The sequence below is a fragment of the Pelmatolapia mariae genome, linkage group LG14 (assembly GCF_036321145.2).
Source record: "Pelmatolapia mariae isolate MD_Pm_ZW linkage group LG14, Pm_UMD_F_2, whole genome shotgun sequence".
Taxonomy (NCBI): Eukaryota; Metazoa; Chordata; class Actinopteri; order Cichliformes; family Cichlidae; genus Pelmatolapia; species Pelmatolapia mariae.
In genome coordinates this window covers 27,597,478-27,616,309 of record NC_086239.1, presented here as the reverse complement: position 1 = coordinate 27,616,309, position 18,832 = coordinate 27,597,478, and the positions used below count along the sequence as shown (strand labels likewise).

The following is an 18,832-nucleotide window of genomic DNA, read 5'->3' as shown; positions in this document are numbered from 1 at the left end:
TGCAATTACATTATTTAATCACGATCGTTGCTCTAAGTCACTTGAGTTCTGTTATTACACTGATCCATCAACCAATCTCTCCATCCAACTATTTCGCTAACTGTTTGTCCAACCAGGGTCATAGTAGCTGTCAATCACAAGGCTAACACATAGTCAGACCACTATTAGCGCTCATATCCACCTTTTTTTTTAAACTGCTATCAGTCTACCTGTTTTTTTTACCGTTTACTCACTTAAGGATCACAGAGACACTGGGTGAGCAGTAGAGCATAAACCTGGTCAGATTGACAGCCCCTCACAAGGCAAACAGTGAGGAACAGCCATTCGCACTTATGTCCATTATATGCCCTATTATCCATCAAAACTGAAAACCAAGGGTCAGAGGAAACAAATTAAGTTTGCCAAATGGATTATGAACAGTAATTTTTTGCTTTGCAGTAGTAGAAATACTGACTATCATTGTATTATATTATATTGTGGAGAAACTGAGGATTCAAAAGTAAATTCTGAAGCCTCAGATTGACTCAGGCAAACCAAATTCAGCTTTGAACTTTGTAAACTGCTATAACAGCACGAATCTGCTCTAGCGCTCACCACCTGGTCGCTCTTGCATTTGTGATGGATTCTTTGTGCGCTTGGACAATGATTTCTACGCACTCAAGTTGTTAAATTTACACGTGAAGATAAATGATATTATTTGCTTGTGATTATGTTTTATCTCTCTTTACATGAGCGATTATGCTCCCAGGTGAACAGTTAGCTAGCCACTTTCAGATGTTTGCTAACCTACTTTAGATACTTTGTTAACATCAAAAGAAACTGTGTGATCGAGTGCACTGGGGTTGTTTCATCTTTGAACTCCAGACTTCTAGTTTTTAAACTGTAACTAAAAATATGCAGTTCTTATTTTTGTATCAGTCATAATATTTAAGAAAACTCTGTACATGAAAGAAATTGAACCCATTAAGTTGCAGAGGACCCTGTGTTTCACTGTAATCCGTAGTCAGTCTATATATCAGACAAGATGAACTGTAATATTATCTACATAAATTTTGTGAGAGTTGAGGATAGTGTCCATGTGGTCTTCCTTCTCCACAGCCAGATGGATAGTACTAAACACTGCTGCTCAGTACATCAGGTTTTCCTTATGTGATTGTACAATTTTATCACTATGTATACATTTTCTTTTTTAAGTAAGATCCTTTTTTTAATACTTGAAAGAAGGAAATATGTGTATATTTGCTTTAGTGCAGGAACATCGTGTGTACGGACTTGCATATTTAATCCCCGCATGTTTCGTCTGACCACTGTGGCTCTGACACAGTTCTTACATCTAACTTGAATCTGTGAAACATTTCTTAATAATTTTCATTTGTTTTGTGCTTTGTGTTTTTGTTTTTTTTTCTTTTATTGTTGCTTGACTGCTTCAGAATTGATCTGTCTATCTGTGATGGGCTCATTGTCCCCAAAGTCATTCCAGTAAATTTCAGTGGTAACACAGTGGAAACATTAGCACAGAGCACCAGCAATCATCTAACCATGAAGAGTAAAGAACATATTTTCAATCTTCAGTTAGAAACTTGGGGATTGGTAAAGGTTGGGTACATGTCACCTACACAGTGGCATTCGATGATTTATGCAGAAAGGCAAGCACTATATTACCACAAATGATTTAATATTAGCTCATGGTTAACTATCAATATCTACAGAGGGATTAAAAATATGAATGAAAAATGAGGGTGGAATGTTGGCAAAATTGCTCGTTGAACTGTGTACATTTGGTCCACAAATGATTTCTCATAGATGCTAATCTGAAAGTGCAGTCTACAACTGTTTCACTTGCTTGTTTTATTAAACTGGATTTGACGTGTACTCTCCATCATCAAGGGTTTTTTTTACAAATGTGCGAAAGGAGTTATTAAAAACTTTTTCACACTGCACTCTATCTTCACTACATCATGCAGGCTGGACAAGGTGGTTAACAAGAAGAAAATGATCTGTTATGATGATAAATCACAGAAGCCCGTTTACTTGCTAGCTCTGTTGCAACCCAAAGCCCAGATGGTACCTGATCTCAAAGCTGTTATCTACAATGTGCTCGCATAAATACCAGTAAAAGCTACTGGTCTCTCAGCTGGACAATCTCCTAGGTATTGTTAACGGTAGATGAACACACCCATGAAAAAGAGACATGCTACAGTCTCCAATGGGATCGAAAGCAAGCGGAAATTCCAGGGACAATGGTCAACTGCGGCCAAGGCAAGAAGCTTTGTGACAGGATGCTATTTGAGTTTAAAGGAGATAGACTGCTTCTACTTTAGTATAGAATATTAGAGGTCTATTTTTAGATTTGACTAGGCAAGCAGCGGTTGCCTTGCTTTGTCCTGAGGGAACGCCACTGCATCTCCAAGTTGTAGCTGTCGACGAAAAATACGTGGAACAGCTGATAGTGTTGTTATTGGTCTTTTCCCCCTACAATGGAGGAGTCAGAAGTCACAATGTGCAAAGAATTTACTTTTAGTAGAGTGAAACTGAGTGATTAAACCCATCAGTTGTCTACTGCTTTTCCTTCATACTTCATTGACCTTTGTTTGTTGTACTTTTTCTTCTCCTTGGTGGCGAAATGTTTTGTGGTCATTCCCTTTTGCAGTTCCAGCAACTTTTCAACAAATCAATAACTGCTAACTGCATAACTGAACTGCAATATTTAGTTAGCTTTTTGAATAAATGCACGCAAATGTGTCTGTGTAGCCTGGACACTGACTTGAGCCAAAAATGAAGCTTAACCCTGACTTCAGATAACAGTAATGCTCTCTGAGAGGCAATGTCATTGTAATCTTTCACACTGACCATACAAAGACACACACATGTCTGGCACAGTGATTGGATAGTTAAAGTATGTCAGCCTGAGCATCCAACATTAGCATGCAGGAGAAAGTGTCAAATGTGGAACAAAATGATGTGAACTTGTTCATTTTGACTTTTAGTTTTAACCTGTATCTGTCTTTTATGTATTAGCAAATTAGAAACATTTGCAAATATGTGTTCATTTGTCTACAATATCTATAGCTTCTTATGTCTCTGTGTTTTTTTCATATGGTAAATGGTAAAATGGTAAATATGCCTCTTCTCCTTATGTTATTATAAATAATTTATTTATAACATATTTCTCTGTGTTGGCATGTTGATAAATGTTAACTCATAAACAACAGGCAAAAAATCATTTTCTTTAGTGAAGAATTAAGAGGTGGACATGCACAGGGTATATTTTGGGGTTTCTCTTCATTCTTGAAGTTTGTTCTGTGTGTAGGCGCACTGACTCAACCTGCACTCGAGGGTATTTTGATTGACATTTCTTAGCAATTTCTTAGCAAACAATCTGTTTGACTGCAGTCATATTTCTCCGCCTTTCACTGCTCCTTCTCAGAATCTGTTGGGAGGTGTTGAGAGCATTTGGCCAGTAATGTCATTTATTCATGCAGATGCATGCCCATATTTCTTTTTTTCATTTTTTCATTTTTGTCAGCCGCAGATGTCCAGAGAAAAAACCCAGCTTTACATTTTATGCTGGACTTAAAATATAACTGAGAGCGTGAGTTTGCCCTTTACCATGTAATACTGTTATATCAAAGAACTGGATCAGGCTAAATTCTGTATTGACTTCACTCAATATAATTCACTGTATGTAAAAGCAGGAGGTCTGGTTGTACATATAGTACTAGAAACAGCATTACTATCAATTGGTTATTGTCTTTTTATAAAACCCTACAGTAAACATTGTTTTTGTGGGCGTCCCACCACAGTATTGTCCATTTAATCTTAATGGAAATCTGCAGTTCTTTATAGCAAAGCCCAAGAGAAGCCTGAGCTGAATTTGTATAGAATCTAACACAATACAAATAGCAAATAAATTCATTTTATAACATGCCAATGCTGAATTCAAGATGAATGAATTTGATATCCGCTACAAACTGAGTCTCAATGTGTCATGTATGCCCAAAATCGCCACATGCCTTATCAGTGACGCCTTTTTACACCAGTGACTTTGAACCTTATTCATGTTCATGGCACATCTTCAGTGGCATGTGGGAAAGGTCTGTGTTGAGGCACAAAATGGATTGTGTGTGCATGGTGGCTAATTTTGATTCAAGGAATTGAGAGAGCTGTGTTAAGGATGTTAAGCATTAAAGAGTTGTCTTTTTCATGGGATTATCTGCGAAGGAGGAAGTCAGTAGTCAGACAGAGCTGACTGGCACGGCAAGATCAGCTTCCATCCAAGTAGAACACTTCTTCAGGCATGCAAAACATGCAGACTTAAGTCACATAATCCCTTTCAATATCTGCAAGGATGTCAATAGCCTGACATAAATGGATAGGGTACCATGGTTTTTCAGGCTTACTGTTGTTTCTGATCATAGTGTTTGCAGTGTAGTTGTCAGTTTGCTATTATTACCAATTGTAAATCCACTGACACTGTAATGGCAGAGCAAATCTAAACTATTGATGAAATACTATTTCAGGCTGCGTCCTATTCTTTGCAGCCCAGTGCTGTGGCATTTATGGAGCCCTTAGATACTGAAGTAAATAACAGGACATGCAAAGCTAGCACTCAAGTACATCACAGGACCCGAACAAACAATGGTGCTCTTTGCACACTTGATGTCTGAGTTCAGATAAGACTGTAACTGTGGATCAAAGCGGAGCACTTCTGATGCTTTATGGAAGCAATGTTCTGTCATAGTGACTAAGCAAGGCTGTCCATGTCCAGCTAACCATGACAGCCTGGGAGAGGTATGAAAACAATCACTTTTCAAAACAAGCAGGTTGAGGCAAATTCTTACACATTCAGATGTTGCAAAATGTTGGAAATGGCATTGTTTTTGCGTCTTTATTTTATTGCCAAGAATTTTAAATCCCATGACTAACATATCAGAAATGACACTCTGTGCTGAACAAAAAATATTTTTGGATATTCTTATAATACCCTGTCAATATTTGCTGCGGCAGCAGGCCAGTTTTTCATGGAACTCATTAAAGTTTCATTGTGTCATCTCATGTTACATTGCATTAACATGGACTTCAGATTTCATTGCCAGAATCTGAAGATTTAAAGAGGTTTAGTCATCAGGGGAAGGTTGAATGCTGGAACATAAGACATATGGAAAGTATAAACTAAATATCCATTTCTCTATGCAATTATTCCTGAAGCTTAGTATGTCTGTATTCTTCTAAAAGCATGTTAAAATGTGAGTAACGTATGATACGTCCCACTACATTAGAACAAATAAAAAAATTAAGATCAAACTAATGAAAATGACCTCCTCTTCAACCTATAATATTAAGTTATTGGTTGTAATTATGTTCAACCCTTTTCCAATTTATTTTGTTACTGTATTACACACAGATTTGTGTATTTTAGGAAATTAAAAATAAAATTTCATGTGTTGTTTTAGCTCTCATGTACTTTACCGTGGTATTATAAGCTGTGGGTTCATGGCTGACACTTTTGGATTTTAAATTATCCTCAAAATACCTTTAACTTTGTCTCTCTTGCAGGCTTAAAAGGAAATCTTTTCACTTTCCATTTTCTGCACAGGCAAAGCTATAAGAGTCATCAGACTTGCATCCTTACAGTACAGTGCAAAAGTCTTCGGCCAACCCTCATTTCTTTATATTTTGCTAGAGAAAATGGGACATACTTGCAGTTATTTATTGATACATATGCAAACATACATGGAAATCCATGTATACAAGGCAAAAAAAGAGTTTGTACAATTTTTAAAAGCTTTTTATTATGATTGCCTTTATACTTCAATATAGCTGAAACTCTTTTGGTTCTTTCTTGTAATTTCTTTAAGCAGCTCAAGTAAAAGGCAAGTTGCATCCTCAGTTCCTGTGTCAGGTCTCTGCTGTATTTCCATTTTATTTTTTCATGACTTTCAGATACTGTGCATCTGCTATAGATGCACAGTTTAGCCCCGTTGCTCCTTCTTTTGTTCCACACATGTCCATTGTCCTCTATTTTTAAAGGACACACTGCGCAGCATGCTAAGATATGCCAGATTTTCAGAAATTAACTCTTTGGGAATCAACTTGGTGCAAAAATACTGTTTTTACGCCTGTAAAAGTGTGTTATCTTTGGTATTTTACAGAGATTCAACTAAAGAAGCGGGACCAAATTATATGTTTTCTGACAGACTGCTAGTAACAAAGTGGCTAAAGATACAATTCAGAATTGGTTCTTTGCTAAATTGTCTGTTATGTGCAGATACAACACTGGTTCATCCCTTAAATTAGGTGCTTTTTTTAATGCTTGAATAATTCATAGGTCAGTGTTAAGTGGCTTAACACACACAAAAAATATTCCTCTAAATAACAGTCAAAACTTTAAAAGACCTTCACAAAACCTGGAGATTTTTTGCTGAAGACCACTTTTAAAACTTACTGGAAGGTCAGCTCATTGGAAACAAAAGGGTAAAACGAAGACATTTGCACAGTACTGCATTAGTATTATCTTTTACTGAATGGGCACAAACTTAAAATGACAACCAAACTGGCGGCCTCTGCCCAGCAAAATTTACAACTTGTGTTTTTTCTTTTATCTCTTTTGTTTTGTTTTGTTTTGCTTCTTTCTTTACTGGAACCTTGTAAGTAACAGCGTAAGTAACAGTTTTGTTTCCTTATAGGGAGATATGCAGATGATTAAATAATAGTTTAACGCTTCTACCACACATATATTTGTTGGGGTCATTTTGTGGCTTCCACATCCCATGTTTTGGCGTGTTCATGCCATAAATTATATATACAGGCTGAAGATGTGTTAATAAAGCTCATGAGGTGAAACCTGTTTGTTATTCAGCTTGTACGAAAGTGCAAATGCATTCCATCACTAACACTTTGAAATTTTAATTTGAGTACCAGTAGAAAACACACACATCATGGATTCATTTTACCTGTAACATCATGCAAAGTGACATATCAAATGTGTGAATGTCTTCCCTTTCAGCTGATTAAATAGCTGTAGCCATAATGTGATGCATGTAACGGCTGTAGTCACTACTTTAACATATGTGCTGCACAGTTTCAAAGTAAAATTAAACAGTCTGTCAAATCTGTGTGGCTGTCTTTATAAATAAACCAAGCCACCTGACATGGCACCAGGCTCTACCAGAAAGTACACAAACTGAGCAGCTGCAAGCGATACGCATGGATTAAAAAAACATGTATCTCACACACACGCACACTAAACTAGACATAAATGCAGTTCATTAGTAAGAACTGTTGGTGCTATGATCGTGATTGAATCTAAAGTGAGGTGTTATGGTATACTGTAGGAAAACATTGTATTGCTGGTCAATTTTCCACTAATAAGTCTGTAACTTATTAGTCAAAGTGACATTTATAAGCTTAATGTTAAATTATCCACAAGTCCTTGAAAAATGACAATTTTTAAAATTGTATTTCAACAATGATTTCTCTTTATTATTGACTTTTCGGTTTTTATCCTTTGTGTTAACATGAGCTTTGTAAATGAATCAATCACCATCCTTATGACATTTAATAATCAGAGTAATAATGTGGGTTTATGTGTATATGTGATGAATTGGTGGTTTTAGACTGTAAATATCCACAGCCGCATACAGTATAAGCACTGCTTCTCTGGTGTTGTTGAGGAGCGTAATTTGGGAGTGCCAGTGCATCAAGCCTCCAGCATGATGCTGTGTAGTCTCAGCACTGGTGCTATAAGCTTGGTGCTAGCTGTGTTTGCAGAGCCTTGCAGACACACGTCTACATACTGTAGCTGTCTAGTGTTACTGGGGGGCAGTGTCAGAAATATGTGAAACAACTGGTAACGTTCTGATATTTGTGCTCTTGTTGTTGCTTTAACTTATCCTCTACTGTGGTAGAAAAAAACAGAAGTCATGACACACAAAAGCTTCTTTGTAGTGCAAGGAAATCAAGTAATAAAATAAATAAAGAAAAACTGTCCACTGCAGCTGAACCATGCTGTAGTTTTTCCCTTTCCTGTCCAAGCCAACTCTTCAACGAAGCCACTTCACAACTTCTGCATAGCTCATTGTGCTCATTTAGTTAACTAATGGGTTTTTATCAGTCTGCTCCTCCCATTAGCTGTTTTATAGACATATGTCAGTGCAACAATAAAGAAACTAGAGATTTAAAAAGAAAATCTCCCCTTATGTGTTTTGGGGACTTTGCTGTCCCACAATGCTCCCTTTGTCCTCACAATGAGAGTTGCACCAATGCATTTTGACTTTTCCATTTATTTCACTTAGTATGCATTGTGGGGGGGTGGATATTGTTACCTTAAGCAAGTCCCTCTGCTCGGTCATATCATGGTCCCAGCTTTTTGTTTAGTAATTATTGAGTTTTGTTCCTGTTTTGATTTTGTTGATATTTCTTGTGTTCTTTTTATTCCCAGTATCGCCAGTCTTTCTTTTCCTTCCTCTGTTTTGTCTCCTCGTTCCGGTTCCCCCGTCACTCTTATCATGTTTAGTGTTAGTGCTTCTTCTTTTCTCTGTGTTCATATTTGTCTTTTGGTTATTACCTGTTTGCTTTGATGGCTGGTTTTGTCACGTACCTTCTTTCTGTTTGAGTTTTTGCTTCTGTACTAATCTCTTAAAACAACTTTTCTAGCAAACCCTGCAGTACTAAAGTTCTAATTAAAGTCTGCAAAACAGAATGTGCAGTTTTATGAAATAGGCAAAAACAGTGCATACTCGTATCTGTATTGTACTTACACACTCCTGTTTTTTTGGGGGGGGGGGGGTTTAATTAATGCAGACACCGAAAGAGTGGCAAGCAAGTGGTGTTTAATTCATTTACAAACATTTTAAATTGGATAACATATGAACACAGTGAATGTATATTTTACTGTCATGTCAATTCTTACTGTGTGTCTAAATTTGAAAAATCACATCTAACACGATATAAGCCTGGAAGGATTTTTCTGTCACACAAATTTAAACAGGGGCATGATGTACCCTTGGAAGAATATTTAAAGTGCTGGATAATCGTGTTTGGGGTGCAGTATTTTAGTGCTTTGGGGCTTGGCCCCTCCTGCATCAGAACAGTTTTCTCACAGGGAAGATGGTCTGGATTCTCCTTGAACCCCTTGAGTAAATAGTCTGCTGCCTTAAATGGAATGAACACAGCAGACATTAGCTTCTGTTACCGAAGCGGTATATCTGTATGTTTCCGTGTTTATTTTTCTGTAAACATTAGTAGGAGATGTAAATGAAGGGCGTGATTATGTAGTACTGGCGACTAGACAGTCAGTGCAAGCAGTCTAACGAGAGAGTGTGTATTCCAGAATGCCAAATTAACTGCGGGGCCAAAAATTCAATAGCATTTTTGGACACGATTTGTGTTTACATCATTTGTTTGCAGTTGTGTTCAAATTTGCAGCCATTTTTGCAGACTGTATACAGTCTGCCTTCAAATTAAGGGTAAAAAAAAGAGAGAGAAACAAAAAACAGTTCCACTAATGCAAAGTCCAGGGCTGAATAATAATACCAATAACAGCAAAAAAGGAGAAAAAAAGCAATACCTTGGGTACAACATGCTTCTGTTTTTATCTCGATTACTGTCATGTGCATATATATATATATATATATATATGTATATATATATATATATATATATATATATATAACTTTGTGTGAATATTTTGTGTCAACAATGAATATTTTGTGTTGTAACATGCTCATCAGCTAGTGAACCAAAAATATTTTGCAGTGGTATGGTGTGGTAATTATTTTAGCTTATGAATGATGTATGCTTGTTTTTTATTTAGAAAACTAAGTGGCCAGTTGCTACAGCACACCTCTGCAGAGAATTTAAAGTTGTGCAGTGTCCTGTTAGTAAGAAACCTGAAATGTTTCTGATATGGAGTTTAAGTTCCCTGGCACCGTAATATACTGCTCAGAAGAATCTATATGCCCATTAAAGATTTTGCATTAAAAATGCCCATTATTACAGACAGTTGCTTGTTTATGTCTGCAGTAAAACCTCAGTTTCAGTTTTGAGCCGAGTACATCAGAATAAAATAGCCCGGGAGATGCAGCCAGAACTGTGTTGTTCCACACCTGGTACATTTCTCTGTGAAATTAGGAAGCCAGAAGTTGTTGTAACTGATAGCAAACCTATCCTTCTTGCACGCTGTCTCTCATACCTGCTGATTATTTATGTGATGCTGGTAAATGTGCTGAGTGTGCCTAAGTGTATAAATAGCATTACGGACATCATCAGAGGCTTCTGTTCGCAAGGGGGAAAGGGGAGGGGGAAAGAGCTTACTACCGTAGCATCAGATGATGAGCCACGGAGACGATCCAGCCTGACTCATCAAGATTTGAGGGGAAACTCTGATTCTTCGCATGCTCTTAGTTTGCATGTCCAAGACACGCCGCTGACCCTGCTGACCTCTTTGGCCAAGTTGTGCACAGCCGTGTTCTGTTTATAGTTAATCATATGAGATGACTAAAGGGTACTACTCAGTCACCTTGCTCTCTGTGGTTCACTGACTTATATACGTAGTACACAGTTTAGGATAACATAGACTTGCAAATGTAACTGTGTGCTTTTTTTATTAAAAATAGCTGCATAACCATGGCAATTATTAGAGCGTATCTTATTTGATGTGATTCTCTCAGGCATCTTGTATTATTGCTCAGTGTCTCAGTGGTCACTGTCTGCACCACAAAGAGATTTCCTTCCTAACAAAGGAGTCACAACATCCTAGTCATGATAAATGTTATCGTAAAACATAAGCACATTTTTGCATTTGTGCATTCATGTGTCCCCGCTCTTTGCAGTTCAGCCCTCAGCTGGCCTTTGCCTTAGGTTGTTGCCTTTGTCTGGGAGCGCTCTCCTCTCTAGAGGTCACATTGGCTGCCCTAGAGGTACTGGTAATGGACAGTATGCCAACTGTGGGCATGCTAAGAGAGCCATATGCTGTCTGCTAAATCGCGCTCAGCGGAGGCAACAGTGTAATACGGCTGTTTGGTGTCTGATAAAAATCACAGCATATTTAACATCCTCGAGAGGAAAAACACTGCAGTCAAACCATCACTTTAGCATGCATTGTAATGGCCTGGGTATTTGCATCTTTGCATCCTTTTTCTTCTCATTATGTCGCTTCTTGTTGTGTATTCAACACTGATTGCTTCAAGATAAGGTATCAAGCAGGGAGCAAACACAGGTCTTGCTCAGACTCCCTAGGCCTCCATATGCCTCTTACTATTTACAATTCATCTGACTGGTTAGGTTCGTAACCCCAATTTATATATATGGTTCTTTATTTGTTTTTAGATTTGCTTTTGTGATCACAACCTGGGCCATGGCCTTAAAATATTTACATTAACCTTCTGGCAAGTCAAGCAGAGTAATAGAGAAGTATGTATTCTATGCGCTTGCTATTTTTAAACATATCTTAGACAGAGGTATAGAGATTTAATATTCCAGGGTCTTTCAGTGTACTGCTTATCAAATCCACTTTGTGTGACCACAAGCAGAAATTTTGACAGTTTGCTGGTCGGGAGCATGTGTGGTAACACAAAACCACAATTCCGAAGGTCAGACCATCTAATGGTCAGAAAAATTGGGGAAAAAAACCCAAAGCGCTACATCTTAGACACTACAGACCTCAGTTAGCATGTTAAATGTTAAAGCTAATAACAGCAGAATTAAAGAGATCACTGAACATGTCTGGCTTGGGGAGAAAACCTCTTTTCTCTAAAAAAGCAAAACAACAAAAAAAACATGGCAGCATGGCTTAGGTTAACAAAGTTGCATTTGAACAAACCACAAAACAGCGTCCTTAGAAAGATGAGACCAAAATGGAGATGCCTCACATTAACTGGCAGGCATGGTGGTGGAGGGGCGATGATTTGGGTGTGATTTGTAACCACAGAAGATATCGTGAATTGACCGTGAACTCTGTATATAAGCGACCTTTCTGCAATCCTCCACTGAACTCAAGCAACGCTGTAAAGAAGAGTGGACCAGAATTTCTGCACAGTGATGTGAGAGACTGATAGAGGCATAGAGAAAATGATTACTTAAAGTTATTGCTGCTAAAGGTGGTCCTGGTGCTATTACTGCCATCAGTTTGAGAGTCTGCTGAGTCATGATTATTACTAATGAAAAACACATTAGGAATTCTACAGAGTGCTTCGACTGATAAAGTTTCTATGGCCATCAGTAACGTGACATCATTTTGGGGCGATAAAACTAGAGTAGTCATCTAAAAGCTTCCATTTTGTCAATATGCGGGGCGTGATTAAAATCCAAGCTTACCTCTATCCAAACGGCTGCCTCACCCTGTGTACTGAACGGCTGAGGTTCTCAAAAAACGGTGAACAAAAAGCTGTTTGTCCTTGAGGATGGCTGCAGATGAAAAGCCTGGGTTGCTACGCTGGGTTAACAAAAGCAGGGAGAAGCAAACCTCCACACTCACTGCTGCAGTATCTAATGAATCATCAGTCAAATAGAAATCACCAGTATAACAATTATATAAGATTGTAAATGTATAGAATTTAGAGTCATGATATTTTTTTTATGGCAGACAGTGTTGCTGGTAATTGATTAGGCAGTTATAGTACTAGAATTAGCTGGTATTTGGCTAAATTAGTCATTGTAGCAAAAATCTTTTGTGGTTCTGCATTGTGAATGTGATCATATGAAACGTTACTTCTCACTGTATGATAGAAAATACTTAAGATATGTAGATTTGGGTGAATTAAATCATTAAAAATTTCAGTCTGGGAAATAATAATCAATATGAGTTACTTTTCTTTGTAACGACAGAGAAACTAAAGGCAAATATATTGATTGAAGTGAATTAACAAGCTCTGAGCCCTATATATTTTTAGCCACAGGAGTCGAGCTTTAAAAGCTACACACACCATCTGTTTTGGCACAACTGAAGAACTGGCTAGAGGCGGTATATGAGTCTAATGACATCTGATCTCTGAAAGATGTTTTGAAGCAAAACTGCTTTTGTTTTCGAGCATCCGACCTTTCTCCTCGCCACTGGAAGTCACACATCCCTCTACAGTGTTTTTAATTAGAAAAATAGCAGCAATCAGCCATATGCAGAGTAGAAAATCCTCTCACAAAACCCAATCGGCATGTCACTCAAGTGATGCGGATGCGCACGCACTGGATGTGTTTGATGTGTCTGAGTGGGAGTTTGATGAGTTGATGGTGGGGCAGGTAGCATGCATTTACAATATGTACTATGACGGCTTAAACCGTCTTGAAAAGCACTGGTGATATTTGCAGCTTGAGTGTGTACAGTATGTATTAGTCAAATCTTTAGTCCTTTAAGAACACAGAGATAGAATAGGCATCTCAGGGAAGAGCAGCAACCATGAAATTGTACTTTTCACATCGCTGTTTAGGTCAGGGAATGCTGGCTCTTTGGCATTATGTAATGTAAAACAAAATAAGCTGTTTTAGATTAAACTTGATGATTTTGGATTTAGCTAATGTTTGGAATATCACCCACAGTGCACATTAAGAGAGCCCGTGTAGGCAGGAGGTGAGCCGCAAACTTGACACAGAAGAAGAAGTGGGGGCATGTCTCTATCTGATGTAATTGATTGCTACTGAACAACCTCTAAAGGTTGCTCTCAATGTCAGGGTCTTTTGTAGAGACTTACCTTGTTTACACTCGGTAGAATGGAGAGTTTGGGTTGGTAAATATTTATTGCTTGGACAAACACGCTTTCTCTGCCATGCCTGGGACTGATAAAAAGGGCTGTTGAGATTTTAATCAAGATGGCTGTTTTGGCAATTAAATTTGACAGAGGAGAATCAGAGCTATTCCTATGTTGTCATTACTCCTGAAAAACTGTTCCTCTTTTCCTTCATCTCCTAAAGCTTCAATTAAAAATGATAGCTCCATGTGCACATTTAGTGAACTGGGGAGAGACAGACAGAATGCTGCCTTGAACAATTTTAACCTATTTACATTTCTGCAGTGGCTTCAATGAGGTTTAACATTTTCTTTGTGTATTTGGGAAAGTATTTACACCAAACTTAGATGGTACATGCTGGGTTTATACCCAGTCAGTGCTTTAATGTAGAAGGGAGGAAGTAAAGGATCATTTGTCACGTATGCTGTCAAATCAAGAGGCAGAGAATCAGTTCATAATTTAGCTTGAAACCTTTCCTATTTACATCCAAAAATGTATTAATAACAGCTCATCTGTCTGCCAGATATTACCATTGGTTTTTATGGTGGGTGATGTGAGTTAGTTGTTGTAAATTTAAAAAAAAAAAACAACAACAACACATTTTTACTCACTTGAATACAAGTTGATGGATCAAAAATATCTAGTGGAATATTTTTGGCATGCAGTACTATGAACTCAAGTTGGGACGCTGTGTAAAATCTAAAGAAAATCAGAATGAAAGAAGTTTTTTTGGCAATTAACCACAGAAAACATATGAAATGTTTAAGCTGAGAAATTGAGCAATTTCTCATTCTGAATTTAATAGCAGCAACACATCTTTGTGTTTAATGGGCTGTGTTTATGATTGTGTAGCATCCCCTCTTCTTCTAATAACAGTATGTAAACATCTGGAAACTGAGGAGAGCAGCTGCTGGACTTTTGGAAGAGGAATGTTGTCTCATTTTTGTCTGATAAAGGATTCAAGCTGCTCAACAGCCCTGGGTCTTCTTTACTGTAATTTTCACTTCCTGGTGGTCCAAATGTTTTTACTCTGTGTACAGGCAGGCCAGGTCAGCAGTTCAGGGAGTCTTCTGTTATGAAGCCATGCTGTTTCAATAGCTGCAGTATGTTCTTTAGCATTGACTTGCTGAAATATGCAAGACATTGTATATGTTGCACTATAACCTGTATATATCTTCTAGCATTAATGGTGTCTTTCCAGATGTGAAGCTGCCAGTTCTATAAGCAGTAATGCATCCTCATACCATCAGAAACTTGGGCTTTTGAACTAAATGCTGATAACAAGTCAGATGGTCCCTCTTCTCTTTTCTGTGTAATCTGGAGGATGCAGATTACCCATGTTCTTAGTTTTCCAATTGCCTCATTATATTTCACATGAACAGTGGCCCAAAGACAATGGTGGCATTTCTGTTTCATGTTCACATATAGCTTCTTCTTTGTGTGAAAGAGCTTCAGCTTGCACTTCTGGAAGTGTTCCTGAGCCCATACAGTGATTTTAATGCAGGAGCTCTTGAGGGCCTGAAGATCACAGCCCTCTGATATTGAGTTTTGGCCTTGTCCCTTTCACACAGAGATTTCTCCAAATAATCTGAATTGTTTGATGATGTTATGTACCATAGAGAGGTATAAGAGATATTCCCAGCCTTTGCAATTTTGCGTTGAGAAACATGATTCTGTAATTTGTAGATGCAGTCTTTTGCAAATTTGGGTATCTTGTGCATCTTCTGAGAAACTCTTCCTCTCTAAGATGCTATTTTAGACCCAGTGGTGTTACTGACCTGTTGCCAATTAACCTAATTCTTTGCTAAATGATTTTCAAGTCTTTTCTGTTTAGTACCAATTACGTTTCCAGCCTTGTGTTGCCATCAAATTCCAAATGAGCTAATATCTTCATGAATTCATAAAATGTCTTTTATTGAAAATTTGGAGAGAGAAAGCTAAAGCCATCTATCTGTAAAAACCTGATCCTGCTTTGACCTTTTAACATTAAGGTGGTAAAAGGTTTTGGTATTGCTAATAAGAGGTTTAAGGTTGGTTCACAGCTTTGAGACAGTGCAGAAGAATCAGTGCAGATGTTGTTAATTAATGAAATGATTAGTTAGATGATTAATTTAATTCATTAAATAACTGTTTAACTGAAAAGGCGGGTGTAATTAATGAGCTGGGATAGATTGTTTCTGTGCCCGCAATATAATCTTTAATCGCTTGGTCAGTGTGGAGGCTGTATTGGATTAAAATACCTTACGGTATTTCTTTATCATTCTATTAAAGTTATTACCTTTACTGAACCTCTCGATTTTTCTATGGGTGACATCTTAATAATAAAATTTGCAGCGATAATGCAGTGTGTTACTTAGTGCATGGCACAAAAGAAGGTAGCAAAACCTCCAGAAACGACATGTTCAGCATTCAGCAGTCGGCATTCATTGAATCCATTCATCCTATTTAATAGCTGTAATGACAATCCAAGGTTAATTATTATATAGACTTGAGAAAAATATTAATTATCTATATAAAGCTGGAAATCATCTTTAGAGTAGGAGGCAAGAAGAGCGATATTTCTTCTACCTGGGTAAGAGGCTCTGTAGGCAGAAAATCTTTTGTTCCACCAATACAGAAATATCAAATCATTTGTATTAGGTCTGTATTAGGATGGAATCAAAGATTGAACTATAAATTGAACCTTTTTACAATTCTGACACTATTACAACTGCTGCCGTATGGCCCCCAATGTTATTTGTGCCTGCACATTAAGGTGTGACCGTTTATTTCTCTCCGCAGGCTGCTTTGAACTGAACCCTGTGAGGAGCATCCAAAACAGCCCAGTATTCTGGTGAGTTCCCAAATTGAAATTAAAACCCTCTTTACATTTGCATAACACTCTACAAAACATCCAGACTGTTAATGTGAGAGGAAAGTGATGGCGGCAGTCGGACAGAAAGGAAGAGGCTTTGATAACGATATGCTAAAGGTATATTGTCACCCTTTGACTCGATCGATCACTCAGGGTCAATATGTTTGACTCATCATGCGAGCATATTCCCTTCACAAAGGCGAAGCTTGCAGTTTTACTCTTCCATTTCCTTTTTTCTCCCACACACTAGCTCGAATTGAGAAACGGAGCAATTCAAAAACACAGCGTCTCATACTTTTCCTTCGCTTTGTCACATACAGCTTTAACCACATGTTCACATACAGAAAGGAGAGAGCGGCAGAGAGAGAACGAGAGAGAGATCCTCAGCTGAGTGACTCTGTTAACTATCCTCTCACATAGGCAGGGTTGGGCTGGCGCCACGGCTGTTTGCCTCATAGCCTGCGCAATGGGAGTCGGCTCCATTATCAGAGCTGCTGCTTCACCACCCTGCAGCAAACCCAGCATCCTCTGCTCCTGCAGATTTAATTTCTTATCTCAATAGGGAAAACAGCCTCTCTGATGAACGGCAGAAAACACCCTGGGCTGCTGCGAATACGGATTGAGAATACATACAATAGATGGTTTGATAAACTTATGAATGTGTGCAACATTGAATATATATGACAAACCGCCAATTCCTGAGGAATATCAAAGGAATTTTCTTTATACAGTAAATAATGACTAAGGGAAGGAAGGTTGTCTTCACCATTATGTAATGAGTCAATTATTTATGAGCCTCCAATGAAGCATATATCACACCTTAAACAGGATCCTTGGTAGATGAACACCTATAATGTGCCGCTGTTATTCTAAGTTGCCCTCGTGTTTCTGTTTGCAGATAGATAGAAGCTGCTTTTCAGCTGCTGTACTCTCACATGACATAAACTCAGCATGAACTCATGCCTCATGTGTGCTTCCTCTTGTCAAAAGTCTTACGAGAGCACATTATCACCGCTCAGAAAATAGAGCAGCTGGATGTTTCTAATGACAAGTTTTCCTAAATGCCTTTGTGCAAAAAACCCAAAAAACAAAGGATATGCAAGCTTCTTACTTTGACGTCGCTTTAGACTTTTTTCTTCTATTGTTTTCACGTTTGCTTTATTTGCGACAAGTTTAAAAAATGTCTTTCTTGCTCCAGTAAGAATGGACATGCTGTGACTTTTCAAGCTCTTTATTTACAGCTTCATCAATGTCATGAAAGCCACTACAGTGGTAATTGCGTGTCAACATTCCCATAACCTGAAACAAAAGTAGTTATTTGAGAACAAAGAAGTAATATGACTGGATACACCCTTGCTAAATTAGTTTTCCTGTGTTTACAGTAATCACCTGGTAGGTCTGTACTTAAGGAGAGTGGTGCTGTCTTATCTGTGGTCTAAAGCTTCTAGAGTAATTTATTACAGTCATCAAATTTTCATGATCTTCTCAGCTTGTAGGAGGTTTTAACCAGTGGTGGAGAGAGTTTTCAGATCCTTTCAGTAAGTTGAAATTTGAAGGGGCAAAAAAAAGAAAACACACAGCAGAATTTAAATATATCTCTTGTCTAAGCCCCCCTCCAGATGAGCATGCACACATACGCACCAAAAACAAGTCACTGCTGACTTTTAGCTTCACTCAAATTGAACCTCACTCTCCTAGGTGAAAGTCATCTGTTCACCCCGTTGCACCCACACATCTTATTTCCCTGAATGTTGTTCTTCATTCCACTTTGTATTACTCACCCACTTTGGTCTGAAAAGATCTATGTTTGGGCAAAAGCTGCTGTATCAGGCTTTAACCTGTAAAGAAAGAGGAGGCGCAGAGTTTTTTGTTTCTTTGCAGTCTGCTTGAGTCATAAGATGCGAAAAGGTTTTTATTATAAAACATGGTTTCTGCCCCAGCTTTTAGCTGTTTTCACACATAAATGTCACACGTAACTGTCTGAATGATCAGGGACGCACACTGTCCAGTGTTGCTCTTTCACACATAGCATGTGTGTTTGACACTACTGGAGATACTCTTTGGTTTAGGCAGGGGCTTGGGGAGGGGGACACCAGGATAGAGCGTGCAGGTGACATGATAGAAATGTCATCAGAATGCACACTCACCTTTGTGAAATCTCTGGGCAATTACTCACTCTGTTCACACTTGGGCTCAATCTGACATCACATGGACCTTATACAGATTGATTCTGACATTTTTTGTTCTCACATGCCGTTCT

At 38.1% G+C, this 18,832-nt stretch overlaps 1 protein-coding gene across 4 annotated transcripts in view; it reads left to right on the top strand.

Moving 5' to 3' along the window:
- lrfn1 (leucine rich repeat and fibronectin type III domain containing 1) overlaps nucleotides 1-18,832 on the top strand; it is a 132,125-nt gene that overhangs the window by 46,165 nt on the left and 67,128 nt on the right. For 3 of the 4 annotated variants that reach the window (XM_063494087.1, XM_063494089.1, XM_063494086.1), the window contains one exon: nucleotides 16,500-16,551. The exons of the other annotated variant lie outside the window; for it this stretch is intronic. The gene's annotated coding sequence lies outside the window, so the exon portion shown is untranslated. The remainder of the gene's footprint in view (nucleotides 1-16,499; nucleotides 16,552-18,832) is intronic. 4 annotated transcript variants of the gene reach the window in all.